At 47.8% G+C, this 18,044-nt stretch overlaps 1 long non-coding RNA gene across 1 annotated transcript; it reads left to right on the forward strand.

The window, feature by feature from the left end:
* Positions 1-11,105: 11,105 nt before the first annotated feature.
* LOC131503893 (uncharacterized) lies at positions 11,106-17,751 on the forward strand. Its single transcript, XR_009257677.1, has 2 exons — positions 11,106-13,825; positions 17,603-17,751. It is a non-coding gene; the product is annotated as an uncharacterized LOC131503893 (long non-coding RNA).
* Positions 17,752-18,044: the final 293 nt, after the last annotated feature.

Consider the following 18,044-nt stretch of genomic DNA (forward strand, 5'->3'; position numbering starts at 1 on the left):
AGAGAGTGTGAGGGGCAGAGAGAGAGAGGGAAACACAGAATCTGAAGCTGGCTCCAGGCTCTGAGCTGTCATCACAGAGCCCAACGCAGGGCTTGAACTCATGGCAGCGTCATGAGATCATGACCTGAGCCAAAGTCAGACGTGTAACTGACTGATCCACCCAGGTACCCCACTAATAAATTTTTTATTGAGATAATTGTAAATTCACTTGAAGTTGTAAGAAATAATAAGGTTCACTTGTACCCTTTACAGGGTTTCCTTCAATGGTAACATTACAAAATTATAGTATAATATCACACAGTACATGCTGATGTTGATACAACCCTCTGATCTTTTTTTTTTTAATATATGAAATTTATTGTCAAATTGGTTTCCATACAACACCCAGTGCTCATCCCAAAAGGAGCCCTCCTCAATACCCATCACCCACCCTCCCCTCCCTCCCACACCCCATCAACCCTCAGTTTGTTCTCAGTTTTTAACAGTCTCTTATGCTTTGGCTCTCTCCCACTCTAACCTCTTTTTTTTTTTCCTTCCCCTCCCCATGGGTTTCTGTTAAGTTTCTCAGGATCCACATAAGAGTGAAACCATATGGTATCTGTCTTTCTCTGTATGGCTTATTTCACTTAGCATCACACTCTCCAGTTCCATCCACGTTGCTACAAAAGGCCATATTTCATTCTTTCTCATTGCCATTGTGTATATAAACCATAATTTCTTTATCCATTCATCAGTTGATGGACATTTAGGCTCTTTCCATAATTTAGCTATTGTTGAGAGTGCTGCTATAAACATTGGGGTACAAGTACCCTTATGCATCAGTACTCCTGTATCCCTTGGGTAAATTCCTAGCAGTGCTATTGCTGGGTCATAGGGTAGGTCTATTTTTAATTTTCTGAGGAACCTCCACACTGCTTTCCAGAGCGGCTGCACCAATTTGCATTCCCACCAACAGTGCAAGAGGGTTCCCGTTTCTCCACATCCTCTCCAGCATCTATAGTCTCCTGATTTGTTCATTTTGGCCACTCTGACTGGCATGAGGTGATATCTGAGTGTGGTTTTGATTTGTATTTCCCTTATAAGGAGCGACGTTGAACATCTTTTCATGTGCCTGTTGGCCATCTGGATGTCTTCTTTAGAGAAGTGTCTATTCATGTTTTCTGCCCATTTCTTCACTGGGTTATTTGTTTTTCGGGTGTGGAGTTTACAACCCTCTGATCTTATTTAGGTTTCCCCAGTTTTACTTTCATTCATTTGTGCATGTGTTTGTACATGGATGTGTATGTGGGAGGAGTGGTTTGAGGGATGGGGCTGATCAAGGGGAGGATATGACCATGTGGGGCAGTAACACACCACAGGCTCAAAGAGGTCGTGCTGAGACAGGGTTGCATGTGGGGGAACCCTTCCCAGCAGAAATCTGTGCAGAGGCTATGAGGTCCAGAGAGGTGTGTCACTACTCAGAAGGAGAGGAGGGCAGGACACCTTCTGGGAGAGAAGCAGGTGGGGCAGAGGGCTCATGTGTCCAGGTGGTGTCACTTAGCCACACCCCAGGCATGTCTGGGTCACAGAGTTGGGAAGTGCAGCAGGGGCATCGGGCTTTATGTTATAATTTTTTAAATGTTTATTTTTTAAAGAGAGAGACACAGTGCGAGCAGGGGAGGGGCAGAGAGAGAGGGAGACACAGAATCCAAAGTAGGGTCCAGGTTTGGTGCTGTCAGCACAGAGCCCAATGAGGGGCTCCAACCCATGAAACAAACTGTGATATTGTGACCTGAGTGGAAGTCAGAAGCTTAATTGACTGAGCCACCCAGGTGCCTCTGGGCTTTATCTTATAAATAAAAAACAGCTATTGGGAGAGTTTCCATGAGATATGCAAAGCAGGCAGTCTCTAAATGGCTAAAACTTTGCTTGTTTGGGCTGCTTTTTTTAAATAATTGGATGTGTGTAAATTGGAATTTGGTGCCTGAGGGCTTTTGACCTAATGGGTCTCAGCCACAGCTGGAGAAATAAACAACTCAGGGGCAATACATACTGGCCATCTTTGGCTTATTTATGAGTGTGTGTGTGTGTGTGTGTGTGTGTGTGTAGGCCTGTGTTTATACAATTCTATCACTTGTGTAGTTTTTTTTTTTATTTATTATTTTTTTTTAAAAATTTTTTTTTCCACGTTTTTTATTTATTTTTGGGACAGAGAGAGACAGAGCACGAACGGGGGAGGGGCAGAGAGAGAGGGAGACACAGAATCGGAAACAGGCTCCAGGCTCCGAGCCATCAGCCCAGAGCCTGACGCGGGGCTCGAACTCACAGACCGCGAGATCGTGACCTGGCTGAAGTCGGACGCTTAACCGACTGCGCCACCCAGGCGCCCCACTTGTGTAGTTTTATGTATCCACCAGCAGTCAGGTTACTGAGCCATGTTAACACTCCAAAGTTCCCTCCTGTTAGCATTTTCTAATCCACTGCTAGCCACCACCTGCCCCACCCCCCAATCCCTGGCAACCACTAGTTTGTCCCCCATTTCTTAAGTGTTACTGTTTCAAAAAAGTTATATGAAAGAAATCAAATAATCCCTTTGAGACTGGCTTTTTTTTTCTCTCAGCATAATTCCCTGGAGATTGGGCTATTACAAATAAAGCTGCTGTGAACATTTGTGTAATTGTTTTTGTGACAACACAAATTTTCATTTCTCTAGGATAGTGTCCAGAGTCCTATGGCAATTGCATGTTTGCTTTTGCAAAGAAATTGCCAAACTGCTTTTCTGAGAGGCTCTATCGTTTGATGTGCCTGAAAGCGTGAGACATCTGGTGTCCCTGGATGCTCCTCTAGTATTTGGTGGTGTTACTATTTTTACCGTACCCTCATTCTCATAGGTATATGATGATACACCTCTTGTGGTTTCAATTTGCATTTCTCTAGTGGCTGCTGATGCTGTCTTTTCGTGGGCTTTTTTTCCCATCTGTATATCCTATTGAGTGAAATGTGTTCTCACGTCTTTTGCTCATCTTCAGACTGGATATATATTTTTTTAATGTTGAGTTTTGATTGTTCTTTATGTATTCTAGATACTAGTCCTTTTTTTCAGATATGTTGTTTGCAAATATATTCTCCAAGTCTGTAGCTTGTCATTTTTATCTTTTTCATGTGAGTATTCGCAGAACCAAAGTTTTACATTTTAATAAGGTCCAGTTTAGGAGCACCTGGGTGCCTCAGTTGAGCTTCTGACTTCAGCTCAGGTCATGATCTCACAGCTGGTGGGTTCAAGCCCCGTGTTGGGCTCTGTGCTGACAGCTCAGAGTGTGGAGCCTGCTTGGGATCTGTGTCTCCTTCTCTTTCTTCCCCTCCCGTGTTCACACACACACACACACACACACTCTCTCTCAAAAATAAGTAAACATTAAAAAATAAAAAAAAATAAGCTCCAGCTTATTAAAATTTCCTCTTAAAGATGATGCTTTTGGTATCAAGTCAAAGAACTCTTTGCCTAGCACTGATCCTGAAGATTTTTCCTTATTTGTTTATTTTTTCCTGAAAGTTTTATAGTACTATGTTTTGCATTTAAGTCTATGATTCATTTTGGATGAACTTTTTTTTTGTGTGTGTGTAAGATATGAGGTTTTAGGTTTTGTTTTTTATTTTTGAAAAGGCTCTTCTTCTATCTAATTGGTTTTGCACTTTTGTTGAAAATTACTTGGACATATTTAGTTCTATTCTGTGTTCTCTATTCTATTCCATTGATCTATGTATTCATTTCTCTACCAATGCCACATTTACTGTAGCCTTAATATTAGATGGATTATTCCCACTTAATTTTTTTATCTCAATGTTGTTTACTATGCTAGTTCCTGTGCCTTTCCTTATACATTTTAGAATAAGTTTCTCTATGTCTATAAGAAACCTTATGGGCATCACATTAAATCTATCAATCAATTTGAAGGAGAGTTGATATCTCACTATTTTGAGTCTTCAAATCCATGGAGTATCCAAGAAGTGGAATATCTCTCCTTTCATTTAAGTCTTCCTTGATTGTTTTCATCAGCATTTTGTAAATTTCAACATATAGACCCTATACATGTTTTGTTAAATGTATATCTAACTATTTCACTTTCTTTGGAGCAATTGTGAATGGTATTGTGTTTTATTTTATTTTTTAAGTTTATTTATTTATTTTGAGAGACAGAGAGAGACAGAGAGAGAGAGAGAGAGAGCAGGGGAGGGGCAGAAAGAGAGGGAGAGAGAGAATCCAAGCAGGGTCTGTGCTGTCAGTGCAGAGTCCAATGTGGGGCTTGATCCCATGAACCATGAGATCATGACCTGAGCCAAAATCAGACTCTTAACAGACTGAGCCACCGGGGCTACTGAGCCCCGGTATTGTGTTTTAAAATTTGTTTTCTGTATTTCATTTAAGAAATGTGATTGATTTTTTTGTGTGTTAATCTTGTATCCTATGACCTTGCTGAGCTCACTTATTCATTATAGGAGGATTTTTTTTTGTAGATTCCTTAAGGTTTTCTATGTAGTTAATCATGTCATCTTCAATACAGATTTGTGTTTTTTTCCTTCTTGATGTCTTTCATTTACTTTTCTTGCCTTATTGTAGTGACTAGAACTTCTTGGGGGAAATATTCAGGTTTTTTTTCTACCATTGAGTATAAATATTACTGTTATAATTTTTTGGGGAGAGGAAGGTATTCTTTAAAAAGTTGAGGTAATTTGTCTCTATTCCTAGTTTCCTGAGAGTTTTTATTTCTAAATTATGAATGGGTGTTAGATTTTGTTCAAAGCTTTTTCTGCATCAACTGATAATAATGTATGGATTTTATTCTTTAGTTTGTTGACATCGTGTGTTATACAGATAGATTTTCAAATGTTGAGTCAGTCTTGCATTCTTGGAATAAATTTCATTTGATCATGATGTATAATTCTTGTTACATATTGTTGGAATTCTTTTAAATTTCATTGAGGGTTTTGCATCTGAAGTCCATAAGAGAGATTGGAGCACAGTTTTGTCTTTGGTTTTGGGATGAGAATATCCCCTTCTTTTATGTTTTATGGATGAAATTTTGTAAAATTGGTGTTGATTTTTCTTTCAAATATTTGATGGAACTCTTCAGTAAAACCATCTGGTTCTGGACATTTCATTCTTGGAAGCTTTTAAATTATGAATTCAATTTCATTGATGATTATAGGGCTACTCAGATGTCTGTTTCATCTTGGTTGGGTTTTGGTACATTATAGTTTTCAATGAATTGGTACACTTCTAAGTTGTCAAATTTATGAATTTAAAGTTGCTCACAGTATTCCCTTATTACCTTTTTAATGACTGTGGAATCTGGAGTGATATTGGTGATCTGTGTCTTTTATCTTTTTGTTTTTGTTAGTATTGCTAAAGGTTTATGAATTTCACTGATATTTTTAAAGAACCAATTTATTATTTCATTGATTTTTCTATATTGTTTTTCTATCTTCAATTTCATTGACCTCTCTTTTTATTATTTTATTCCTTGTGCTTGCTTTTCATGTATTTTGCTCTGTCTTTGCTAGTTTCTTGAGGTAGGAACTTAGGTTGATTTTATATTTGATTTGAGATTGGTTAGGTTATTAATATCTAATGTAACTATAAATAATAAATACAAATATAAATTGTGCTATAAGTTCCCCCCTTAGCCCTGCTTTAGCTGCATCACAAAAATGTTGTGTCTTCAATTTCATTGTATACCATGTATTTTTAAATTGCCTTTGAGGCTTCCTTCTTGACTTATGGATTATTTAAAAGTGTGTTGTTTAGTTTCACTGTGTCTGTTGTTTTTGATTTCTGGTTTCATTCCATTATGGTCCAAGAACTCAGTCTGTATTGTTTCAATTCTTCTAAATTTGTTGAGACTTAAATTTTTTTTTTATTTGAGTATAGTTAATACACAATATTACATTAGTTTCAGTTGTTGAGAGTGGGTTTTTTAAAGTTTTTATTTAAATTCCAGTTAGTTAACATACAGCATAATATTAGTTTCAGGTGTACAATTTAGTGATTCATTGCTTACATACAACATCTGGTGTTCACCACAATAAGTGCCCTCCTTAATCCCCATCACCTATTTCACCCATTCCCCACCCCCCTCCCCTCTAGTGATTATCAGCCTATTCAGGAGTGGTTTTATAGACCAGGATATGGTCTGTCTTGGTGAATGTTCCATAGCCACTTTTAAAATGTGTATTCTGCTATTCTGGGGTGGAGTGCTCTATGTTTGTTAATTAGACCTCCTTGGGTGGTTGTGTTGTTAGAAATCCCTCTATATCCTTGCTGATTTTCTGCTTAGTGGTTCTGCAGGTTGCTGAAAGGAGAGTGTTGGAGTCTCAACTATAATTTTAGCTTTATCTGTTTCTCTTTTCAGCTCTGTTTTTGCTTCATGTGTTTTGAGGCTCTGTTGTTTGGTGCATACACATTTAGGATTGTTATGTATTCCTGGTAATTTGGTCCTTTTATCATTATGTAATATCCCTCTTTGTCTCTAGAAATTCCTCTTCTCAGAAGTCTATTTTATCTGATATTAACATATCCACTCCTGTTTTAAAATGTTTTGTATGGCCTCGGACAATGAATTCCCTTCTCAGCTTTGGGTCTCAGTTTTTTCATCTATAAAATGGAAGGGGAGGTTTGGGGTCAAACAAGGTGGCCTTGAAGACCCTTCTAGTAGTGATATTCTGTGGCTCACATCTCCCACATGATCTCTGTGTAGGTGATGCTGTGTACTGCTTTTGTGCAAAGGATGTTTTCCTTGGTGAGTGCAAGCCGAGGGAGCAGGCATGAGGACCAGGGCAGTGGAGGAGGGCAGAAGGGGGAACGTGGGAGGATTATCACTGAGTTAGACTTGATTAAGAGAACAGGGTCCCTAAGAAGCTGTACCCTGGGTCTCAGGGTATCTCTTGAGCCACAGGGAAGGAACTTGCCCACTGGTTTGTATATACCACTGGATAAAGGTTTGTCCTTGGGGTATTAACCCTTGGCTCCTCCAGACACGTGTGTCGATGTGATGGCCTCCCTGGGGATGTCAGCAGGGATGCTCAGGTCGCAGGGGTGGCAGGGGCAAAGGCAGGGGCCAGGAACTTCATTTCATCTGTGTGAAGTTGGTCAGAGACCAAAGGAGCAGGAACAGAGATGGGAGGCCAAAAGGACCTGAAGTGGCTCATCTCCCTTCTCACCATCAGTGGTGCTCATTCCTATCTTCCCTCATTGACTCAGCTGAACACATGCAAAACATTGTGCCATGTGTGGCTAGCTTGATTATTCTTGGTCCACTTATTCAACATTCAGGCATATATGGCTCTTTGTGTTTCTTAATGTGACCATTCTGAGCAACTGGCTCACAGCTCCGGGCAGGTCCCCTTGCCTTCTGTGATGCAGGGTGAGACCGTGTGTCACGCCATGGCATCCTCTACCCAGCTGGTCCATGAGCTTCATGACCTCACAGTTGCAGGGGATCCAGCACCTCTGTCATGTTGGAGTGTTCTGCCAGGGGTGCCCTAACAAGGTGCCCCCATCCTCTCTGAGCTGCCTGGAGTGGGGACTTGGTCTGGCTCAGCTGTGATGGGCCCATCACCATCTGTCTGAAAGTTGTTTTGTGAAGATTTGCTCAATAAATTTCCTTGTGTGCATTTTCTGAAAGATCACCATTAATGCACAGTTTTGCTGGGTTTCAAAGACACTCCTTTGGGTCCCTAGCCTGTGGGATGATTGCAGAGATGAAAACCAGTGCAGGCAGATGATGGAGATGTTGGGAAAATCCCAGAGTCAGGGGAAAGACATTTGTCTGATAACTGCTCTAGTCTGTAGGAAGTCAAGAAAAACCTTTTTTTTTTTTTTTTTTTTTTGGCTTGCCTTTCTCTTTTTTCTTCTGGCAAGTGGCAGTGATTCAAGCTATGTTTCCAATTAGGACATATGGTAGAATTAACGAATCTCTTCCACTGTACATTGCAGGCCATATTTAGTATGGAGAGGATGTGAAGTTTTCCTTGGTGATAATAATGCTAGCAGCTGTCATCTTCCAAGCACCTATTCGGTGTCAGATCATGGCATGTGTTGTCTCATTTTGTCTTCATGACAGCCCTGAGGGTAGGTGTCATTACCCGATGTCACCCGATGTCCTGGGTGGGGGTTTTGGAACTTCCTTTGTTCATGTAGGAGGTGGGGCCTGGGTCTTCTCGGTTGCTCAGAACTCAGACTGTGGATGAGGCCTGTGTGAGCAGTGGGTGCTATCAAGGAGGGTCATGGAGGGGTGAGGATGGGAGACTGGTGCTCCAGGGAGTGGGAGCCCCAGCAGGGGGGGGGGGTTTACAGGGCCCCTGGGACACAGAAGGGGCAAGACACTGGCATCAGGCTGGGCCCCACACACACCCACAATCTGGACCCCTAAAGGGACTTGGGGACAGTCATCCTTCTGGGGGCAGAACTTCTGTCTTAGGCTGTCCAGCTTCTGGAACCATGAAGCTCCTTTGGAAGTGGAGTTTGAAGAACCTGGCCCGCATTTTCTCCCACGACTGCATTCCTGGGACTTCACTGGGCCTGAGGCTGTCCGAGGTCCTGGAGAGAGAAAAGGAGAAGACAGGGAGTGCCACCCTGGTCCTGCTGCAGGTGGTTTGAGCCAAGTGGCCCTGGGCTGCCCCACATGTGGCCTCATACAGGGCCTCCTCCTCTCCAGACCCTGAATCTGCAGCAGGAAATTACAGGTTTGAGGTAGATGATTTCTAAGAGCTGCCCTTTTATGACATGGAGGCCACCATTCCAGGCACTGGGGGCTGGACAGTCACCCTGAGCTGTGAGGTGGGCAGACCCAGCGCTCAGGCTCACATGAGTTCCAAGCTTTTCCAGTTTTTCTAGAGAAGCCAGAATTTAGATTTTATGTGATAACTCCTGAGTTTCAAAAACTGATAACTGGTTTAAAACAAAACAAAACAAAACAAAACAAAACATTGAAGAGTAGACAAGGTCCCTTTGCTAGCTGGATGTCCTGTGGGAGCCACTGTGTACCTCTAGGCTGGGGCCTTGAGTCCATGAATTATGAAGCCAAATCTGTACAAGGAAACAGGAGGAATCAGCATCTGAATCAGCACTGTGTCTCCTTCCGACTCTGCTGCTTCCCAGCACCTGTCACAGGCTTGGTGCCTGGTAGACTGTTAGTAATTTCTGAGAAGGTGATCTCTTTCATGTATCCTCCATGACTTTCCATCAGGGGTCCATAGCTTTGTGCTTCAGTGTCAGGTGTGAGCACGTGTGAGAGTCTGTGAGAGTGACTGCATGTGTGTGTGTGTGTGTATGTGAGAGAGAGAGAGAGAGAGAGCGATGTGCACGTGATCATGTGTTTGTGTGAGAATGTGCATGAGTGTGCGTGCCTATGAGTGTGTATATAAGAGAGCATGTGTGTAGGAGCAAGTGTGAGTGTGGGTGAGTGTGCATGGGAAACTGGCCATAGGAGCAGGTGTGAGTGTGGGTGAGTATGTATGAGTGACTGGCTGTAGGAGCAGTGTGGTGAGTATGTATGAGAGACTGGTTATAGGAGCAGGTGTGAGTGTGGGTGAGTGTGTAATGAGAGACTGGTCGCAGAAGCAGTGTGAGTGTGGGTGAGTGTGTATGAGAGACTGGCCATAGGAGCAGGTGTGAGTGTGGGTGAGTGTGCATGAGAGACTGGCCATAGGAGCAGGTGTGAGTGTGGGTGAGTATGTATGAGTTACTGGTTGTAGGAGCAGTGTGAGTGTGGGTGAGTGTGCATGAGAGACTGGTCATAGGAGCAAGTGTGAGTGTGGGTATGTGTGTATGAGAGACTAGCAGTAGGAGCAGTGTGAGTGTGGGTGAGTGTGCATGAGAGACTGGCCGTAGGAGCAGGTGTGAGTGTGGGTGAGTATGTATGAGTGACTGGCCGTAGGAGCAGTGTGAGTGTGGGTGAGTGTGTATGAGAGACTGGTCATAGGAGCAAGTGTGAGTGTGGGTATGTGTGTATGAGACACTAGCAGTAGGAGCAGTGTGAGTGTGGGTGAGTTTGTATGAGAGACTAGCAGTTCAAGCAGTGTGAGTGTGGGTAAGGGTGGTGCCGTCTACTTTGGAGTCTGGGGTTGCTTTGTAAGCTGAGCATTTTGCTCCAGACTCCTGCTGGTTGCTGACAAGAACATAACTAGTCCCTGCTGCCCATTCCCTTGGCTCCTGTCCAAGATGTTTTCCCCACAACAAAAGGGACTAAGCACTTTCTCACCCGTGGTGTCCACCGTGGGCTTGGGTCCCAGCACCTCTGCATAGACTATTGCTGCTGGGCCCTGCCGGAGAGGCCATGTGGGGAGCCCAGAGACCATGATGGGAGGGATTTGGCATGTGACTCAGGATGTCCTGGACCTGCCATGCTGCCAGCTGAGCACCATGGAGCAGCCTAGCTGATGTCACGCAGAGCAGAAGAATGACCAGCCAAGTCCTACCTCAATTCCCAACCCACGAAATAGTGAGATGTTACAAAATGGTATTGTGCGAAGCCACTAAATCTTGGGATGGTTTGTAGAACAGCAGCAGATAAGCAGAATAATCAATTCCTTTAATATTTCCCAAATGGTAACGTGTCATATTTTGTAAAAGATTTCTTTCATGTCGCTTCAGTTTAGGAAGAACTATGTCAGCAAACTGTGACAATTAAAAAAAAAGAAGAAGACGAAGAAGCCCAAATCCCAGTGAGACCCAGGCTAGCTCATTCATTTGGATTCAGTTCTAATGATGATTACTTATTTCCCCCTGTTAGCAGCATCACTGGTAACTAAAGTTAGCCTTGGCTCAAAAATCAATGTGTTATTTTAGAGCCCAAAGTAGGCAGCGAAGTGTCTGATGATTGACGACAGGATTGCTGGAGCTCTAGCTGGCTCCAGGCCTCGCTTCCTTCCCTCTTGTCATCTCCCGGGTGGCAACAGGGAGCAGCCAGCCCACTGCCCAGGTGGCCCGCAGCCGGTAAGGATGTGCAAAAGCCTCCAGCAGGTTTCCTGCCATCCTTGGGCCAGGCCTCCCTTGGTGAGGCAATGCAATCCACCAATGCTGCTGTGGCTGAATTGAGTTTTCCCCCATTCTTGTGTTGCAGTCTGAACCCCCAGGACCGCACGCAGCATGTGGCCTTATTTGCACATCCGGTGTGGTTGGAGTCCTCCTGAGAAGGGGCGGCCAGGACACAGATGCATACAGAGAAGATGATGTGAAGACAGAGAAGACGAGCATCCAGGCCAGGAGACAGGCCTGGGACCCATGCTTCTCCCACGGCCTTCGGATGGAGCCCGCCTTGCTGACACCTCAGTTTTGCACTCCATCTTGCCACAGGCTTGGACTGGCCCACGCTCCTGGGCATCCTGTGTGGTTACCCATGCACTCCACCCCCACCCTCCGACCCTGTCCATGGCTCTTCCCATGCTCTGGAGCCCCTCCCCAGCTAGGCCCTACTCCTTTCCAGGATGATGCTCTCAGGACCACGCTTTGCCCATCCCTGTGAGCCCTTACGTCCCTTGTGGGGTTTTGCTCTTTCATTCATGTGACAAGCAGAAGTGACACTGCAGCTGGGTTCTTGCTCCTTCCATTTCTGTGTCTTATGGCTGAGAAATCCCCAGGGTGGGACAACCCAGTAATTCCGAATCAAAGCTCTGCTGGCAAGCATTACTCATGTTGTCTCTGACCGCACACTTTGGGACCCACTGGGCCCACTCTTGGTCTGTTCCCATCCAGGCTCCTCGTGGCACAGTTGTCCTGTGCATGAAGGCTGAAGCCAAGGCTGAGGCAGGATGGGGCAAACTCAGAGGGCTGTGGGGTGGGGCCTGGTAAGCCTGCTAGTGGGGCTTGAGAGGCCATAGCAGTGGGCATCAGTCATCAGATGGCACAGGTTGCCGGAAGGACAGGGTCAGGGAAGGAAAGCATAGTGTAGGTCAAGAGCAAGGAAAGCAAAGTCTGGAGGTGCTGAAATGTTCACAGAGTCCCAGAGGGGTAGGCGGTGAGCTGTGGTAGAAGAGGGGGGCAGGCTGAAGGCTCAGGAGGGAGAGGCCTGATGCCAGCCTGGCGGTGGCCCTGCTTCCTCAGCTTTCCTGGGATTCACACGTGATGTTCGTACACTGGCTTCCTGTACTTTTGGGGAGGCATCTTGGGATGAAGCAAGAGTGGGCAGGGAGAAGTGGATGGCTGCCATGCAGGCCAGCTGCACGGGGAGCGCTGGGCCAGAGTGGCCTTCAGAGATATCCCTGGCTAGGTGAGGGGGAGAGATGGCCTTGCCTCCACCAGCCGCAGGAGGGCGGGACCTCAGACCAGGCTGCTGTCTGCAGCTGTGTCCACCTTGCAGTGGCTGACAGCACCCAGCAGCCTAGAGACCATTTGGGGTGTCCTGCCTCTGCCCCTGATCCTGCCATCCCCTTATCTGCTGTGCCCTCCACTTTCCAGCCCCCAGTACACAGGGGTCCCCAGGGATACTTGTCTGGCATCTTACTCTTCCCCTTGGGCCCTGCCTCTCTCCAGAGGTGCCCCAGGCAGAGGCCTCTGGTGCCTGCTTAGCTGTGTGGGACCAGTAATCTGATGGCAGTGCTTGGTGCTGTAACAGCTTCTGTGGGCTCTGCTGGTCCTGCCCTGCTTACCCAGGAGCACAGTCCCTTCTGCTGGGCACCACCATGAGTAAGACATACTCTTTGCTCTGGTCATTGCTCAGCGTGTCCTCCCAGCCCTTGGTGCCACCGCCGTCGAGACCCGTGTCTTCTGCCTATCATACCTGTGGTGACTGCATTCTTTCCCTTGCCCCTTCCTCAGGGTGTCCACTGCCCTAGGTCGCTGGGGTCAGGGCTGCTTCTCTCCCTCCACCTGAGATAAGTGACCAGTGGAGGGTGCTTGAACCAGGAACCTATCCATGGCCGACCAGAGACTTAGGCCCCAGGGAAAGCTACCAAGGGCTTGGGCTGGGCCAGTCAGGTTCCGGAGTGGACACTGAACTGAAGAAGCCAACAGAGCCTGTGCTGAGAAAGGGACCGAGAGTGGGCTGTTGTGGTTCTGGTAGGTGGCTTGGCAGGAGAGGAGATGCACAGAGAGGGAGAGACACCCAGGGGCCGGGGAGTGCCCACCTCAGGGAGCCCCCCTCCCAGGGCCTGTATGTGCTTTCCAGAAGGGCATTCCAGACCTTTCCCCAAGGCAGCCTTGGTTTTCTCTCAAATTGGTAACCAGCTTTTTGTCAGGTACAGCTCTTGCACAGTCCCTGCATGGCTGGCCTGGGCCAGCCCTCTGTGGAGGGAGTGAGGAGAGTAGGGGAGAGGGGGGCCGAGGGAGAGCTCAGGCTGGGGAGACACCGCCTCTGAACACCCAGCCCTCTTCAGGCTGGAGCTGGGAGCAGGCCCGGAGCAGTTGGGAGGTCCTGCAGAGGGGGGATTCCTGAGCCTCCTCTTGGGACAGGGCCAGCGGGATGCTGGGTGACAGGCTTTAACAAAGGCAGGGCTTCGAGCAAGGAGGCCAGGTGGGAATGTGCCTTGGGCACGCTTGGACAAGCAGACCACGATTCTCACCCAGAAAGAGGCCCTGCAGCCTTTTCTGTGTGGCCTGAAATTGGCAACTACCTCACGTCCACATTGGGGGAATGGCCATCTAAATTATGGAGCGATTAGAATGAATGCCATGCAGCCATTACATGGTTTACTCAACACATGAATTAACACTATAAAGTGCTTGCAATGTGACCCCGAGTATGAAAACCAGGCTACAAAATCATACCCCATCCTGGCAATTTTGCTTTGTGAACAAACAGAAGCTAAGCACAGAGAAAAGCCTGGAAGGAAATATATGAATATGTCAACGGTGAGTTTATGGGTTTTAAATTTTTTGGTGTTTTACATATTTTCTATTAAGACAAAAGTTATTTAAAAAAAGAGAATGTGAAATGCTGTTACTGTGTTGGTATAAGGTGGATATAAATGAATTCATGCTTCCCGTCCTACGAATGTCCTGATCACATCAAAGCAGAGCCTGTGCTGGACTCAGAGGCCAAAGGGGATGATGGTGGGGCCTGGCCCTTGGGAACCCACTGTGTGCTGGGGGCAGCTGGCCAAAGACAAGGCCTTCCAGCTGTGGTGAGGGGAGCAGAGGTGGCATGGGGGCTGCAGAGAAAGCTTCTTGGGGAAGAAGCCAGCAGGACCTGACCCAGGGGCAAACCAAGATTTCATCAGCTTGCTGGGATTGAGGCCAGCGTGGCCCTCCCACGCATGCCATTGTCCCGCTTCCCTGAAGGAGGTGCATGGAGTTGCTGGCTGCTGTGCACTCACTTTTCTCCTGAGGCAGGCCAGCTGGGTCTAGTCCTCGCTGGGCAACTCTTGGAGGCCTCTGTTGCCTCATCTGTATAATTGGAGTGGTAACATACCTGCTGCCACAGGCCTGAGCCTGGTGCCATTGTGCAGAGGCCTGTGGAGATGCCATGTCACGCCAGGCTTGTGGGCAGCAGCTCAGTGCAGGCTCCAACCATGTCTCTTCCCAAGACCTGGTCCTGAAAGGTCCTGGAAAACATAGGATGATGCTCCCATCAGGGCCACAGGATCAGGGATGTCCTGGGTAAGTAAGAGCTTGGTCCCCACCCCAAGCCCAAGTGTCTGAGGGAAGGGGCTGGATATTGCTCATGTCTGACACCTATTTTGCCGAATGAGTGAAGGGTGAATGAATAAACAGTCTTTGACAGACATTGGGTTTTGCCTGTGGCTGGCATGCTAGAAGGTGCAGTAAATGCAGCCCTAGGATGGTCACTCTAACTGCCTGGAGCCATCTCTCCTGCACCTGTGCATTCTTGCCGTTCTGTCAGGAAGGACCTCCCCAGATAGGGTTGGGGTATCTAGTCCCGATGAAGCTGCCCTGTGTATAAAGTCCTTGTGGGAATGCTTAGATGCACGAGGAGGGACCCAAGATGCCAGGCCCAGAGTACTCCTCACACTCCAGGCCCGTGTAGCCAAGCCTCTCCCTCCCCTCTGCCCAGGGCTTAGACCTGATGCTATCCAAGGGCCATACAGCACCCATCTTCTCCCCTCGTCCCTGGGAGACTCAGGCGTGGGTGGTGGTCAGTGGGCTATTCCTCATATGCCTGGCTTTCCACATTCCAGCACATGGCAGTGGAAACTCCTTGGTTCCCTTGTGGTTTGCCAGGGAAGGCCCAGTGCCTGGTTCTGGCTTAACTGAGGGCCGAAGTGATGAGTGTCATGCCTAGGCTGGGCGTTCCGTTTCTGATGTCAGGCCCTTCAGAGTTCTTTACCTCTTCCCGTGGCCAGCTAAATTCCAGAAAGTAGCTCTACACCTCCACTTGGGTTTCTGTGTGAGGGAAGCCCTCCTGTGGGTTTCACAGTGTGAGCAGTGCTATATCTCTCTGATTTGTAAGTTGCTAAATGTGGGTCGTCACCTGTGCCAAGATAGGCACTATCCTGAGTGAAACAGGCCCTGTAGAAACTGCGTCTTTCCCAGAAAGGAGGAGCCACGGCCACTGAAGGGGCCCTGGTGACTTAGCTAGTTCAACCCTTTCATTTTACAGAGGGGGAAACTGAGGCTGGAGATGGAAGGACAGCATCTCAGGTCACAGCCTGTCGGTGACATAGCTGGGATCCAGTCTCTGCAAGTTGTGGTGGCCCCACCTCTTTTTTTTTTTTTTTTTTTTTTTTAGCTGAATCATGTTGCCTCCAGAGTGGATTTGTGGAAATGCTTCCAAAGCAAAACAGGAAAATGAATGGCCTGACTTTGGGGTGAGGGAGAGTTAATAAAGTAAAAGGAATCCTCACTGAACACTCATTATTAAAGTTAGCCTGAGGCCAAGAGATGTGTACAGCTGTTGCCACACAGGCTGCAGGCTTCTTGGAAAGAGGGACAGCCAGGTGAGGCCAGGATGGATTCGTACCGAGGGTGTAGAGCACAGACAGGCCTGAGGTCCGTGAGGAGGGGAGGTGGCAGAGGCCAGCGGCCGACAGCCCGGAGGGGTGGGCTCTGGACTGCCTTGCTCGTGGTTCGTGTTGGCTGGGCCCTTCCTGGACAGCCTCCCAGCACCACCTCAAGGAGGTTGTATCAGCCCTGTTTTAGAGGAGGCTTACAGACGTTAAGTGACTTGTCCAGGTTTCGGGTGGCAGAGCTGGGGTTTGACCCTTGGTGGTGTGGCCCCAGGACCTGTGCATTCCCGGAGCCAGCCCATGGAGCTATTGCAGAAAGCCTGCTTTAGCATCCAGAGTTTGCCACATTTGAGCTGTGTGTCCTTGGGCACCGCTTTGCTTCTCTGAGCCTGCTTCTTGCCAGCCCATCAGATGGAGGTGCTAGGGCGGATCCTGGGACTGTTTCTTGGTGTTCCCCGAGTTTTTGCAAACATTGTGCGGGAATGCCAGGCACTGTCCAGCATGTGGTAGGCCCATGCTTGGTTGTGATTTCAGAGTCCCCAGGCTGGGGCAGTGCATTCACCGGGGTCCATGGAGGTTCCTCAAGCACAGACTATCCTTGGAGATCAAGTGCTTCTATCCCAGTGTCCCGTGTGGGTGCCTGCACCCAGAACTTTCCCTAGAAGAGAAGCCTGTTTTCCTGAGGCTCTGTGGGTGGTTTGGAGAAAGGAACGGCCCCTTCTGGGAAGGAAGGAAGAGAGAGGGTGGTGGGAAGAGCCGCTGGGGCCTGAGCACAGAGGTCAGGTGAGGGGAGCCGACGATGCCGGGAAGAGCATATTGATTTCCTCCTTTTAAAAATGGACTCAAGTGGAATCATTCATAATGTGCTCTCCCCACCACTGACAGTACCCATTCCCATCACTGTCGGGGAAATGGATTTGCAGCACTCTCGGAAAAAGAAAACACATTGCCCGAGATGTGCAAAGAGGGCTTGGTTCCATCCCCAAATGCTTTCTGCACAGCTTGCTGGTGGCTGTCTGGGTACAGAGGGCACTGGGATGCACTGTCAGGGGCTGCTTCCAGGACGAGGTCAGCACTGGGTACTGTGGTCATAACATGTGGTCAACCCATGGTGGGCAGAGCCCCCAAGGGGATATTGATGGAGCTTGGGGGTCAGGGAGCCACCTGGGGGAGGCAGCATTTGAGCTGAGTCTCAGAAGTAAGAGTGCTCATGCAGAGCATGTTAGGCAGAGGGATGCCACACCCAGTGCCTGGCTGAGTGGCCTTTTGCAGGGAACCAGCAGAAGCCTTGTGTGGCTGGGACCCAAAGGGTGAAAGAGGGAGATGGGATGCCTAGAGAGGTGGGCAGGGGTGGCCCTAGGGGTTCTGATGCTTTTCCTTGCTGCCACTCTTCAAGGACTGCGGTACAGGGTGGATCAGAACAACTTGGGAGACAAGAGTGGGTGTCTGTGTGTAGCCCCTGCTGGTCAACCCAATATGCCTATCCTGGGCCTGGAGCTGGGCAAAGGGGAGTGACCTGGGGTCACTGTTCTGCTTCTGTAGGTTTGGCCTGAGGCTATGGGGCAGCAGGCTGGACTCCAGGCTCAGCTGGCCATGGCCCCAGAGCCAATCCCCTGCCCAGCCAGGCTGCTTCTCCTGCCAGCAGGGGTCAGGAGACCACCACGTGGAAGGGGTATCTTGGTGTTGGTTAGTTCATTCACTCATTTATTGATTCATTCCCCAGGAGGAATATCAAAGCCGAGGCCTGCTGGGTGAGCCTGTGGCACGCTGGACCCTTGGCATTCAGGAGGGCATGTGGACAGACACAAGCTTTGGAACCAGGCAGACCAGTGATCAAGTCATACACACTAGTGAATGACCTTTAGAAAGCCATATGAGGTCTCTGAGAGGCTTTCTTAAGAACAAAATGGTCGTCAGATGGTTGTAGATAACTCTAAAAGTAGCTGGCAAGTGCCAGGCCACCATCTGACTGCCAGGAGATCAACAAGATGTCTTCCATTTACCTGTACATAGTGATAAGGTTGAGCCTCAGGGTCTTGGCACGTGCTGTGTCCTTGCCTGGATCACTCTTATTTCCTGATGCCCCATGGTCATCTCCTAGACACCCTTCAGATGCTTGCTTAGCTATTACCTTCTCAGTGAGGACTCCCTTATCCCACCCCCTC

The sequence above is a fragment of the Neofelis nebulosa genome, chromosome 2 (genome assembly GCF_028018385.1).
Source record: "Neofelis nebulosa isolate mNeoNeb1 chromosome 2, mNeoNeb1.pri, whole genome shotgun sequence".
Lineage (NCBI taxonomy): Eukaryota > Metazoa > Chordata > Mammalia > Carnivora > Felidae > Neofelis > Neofelis nebulosa.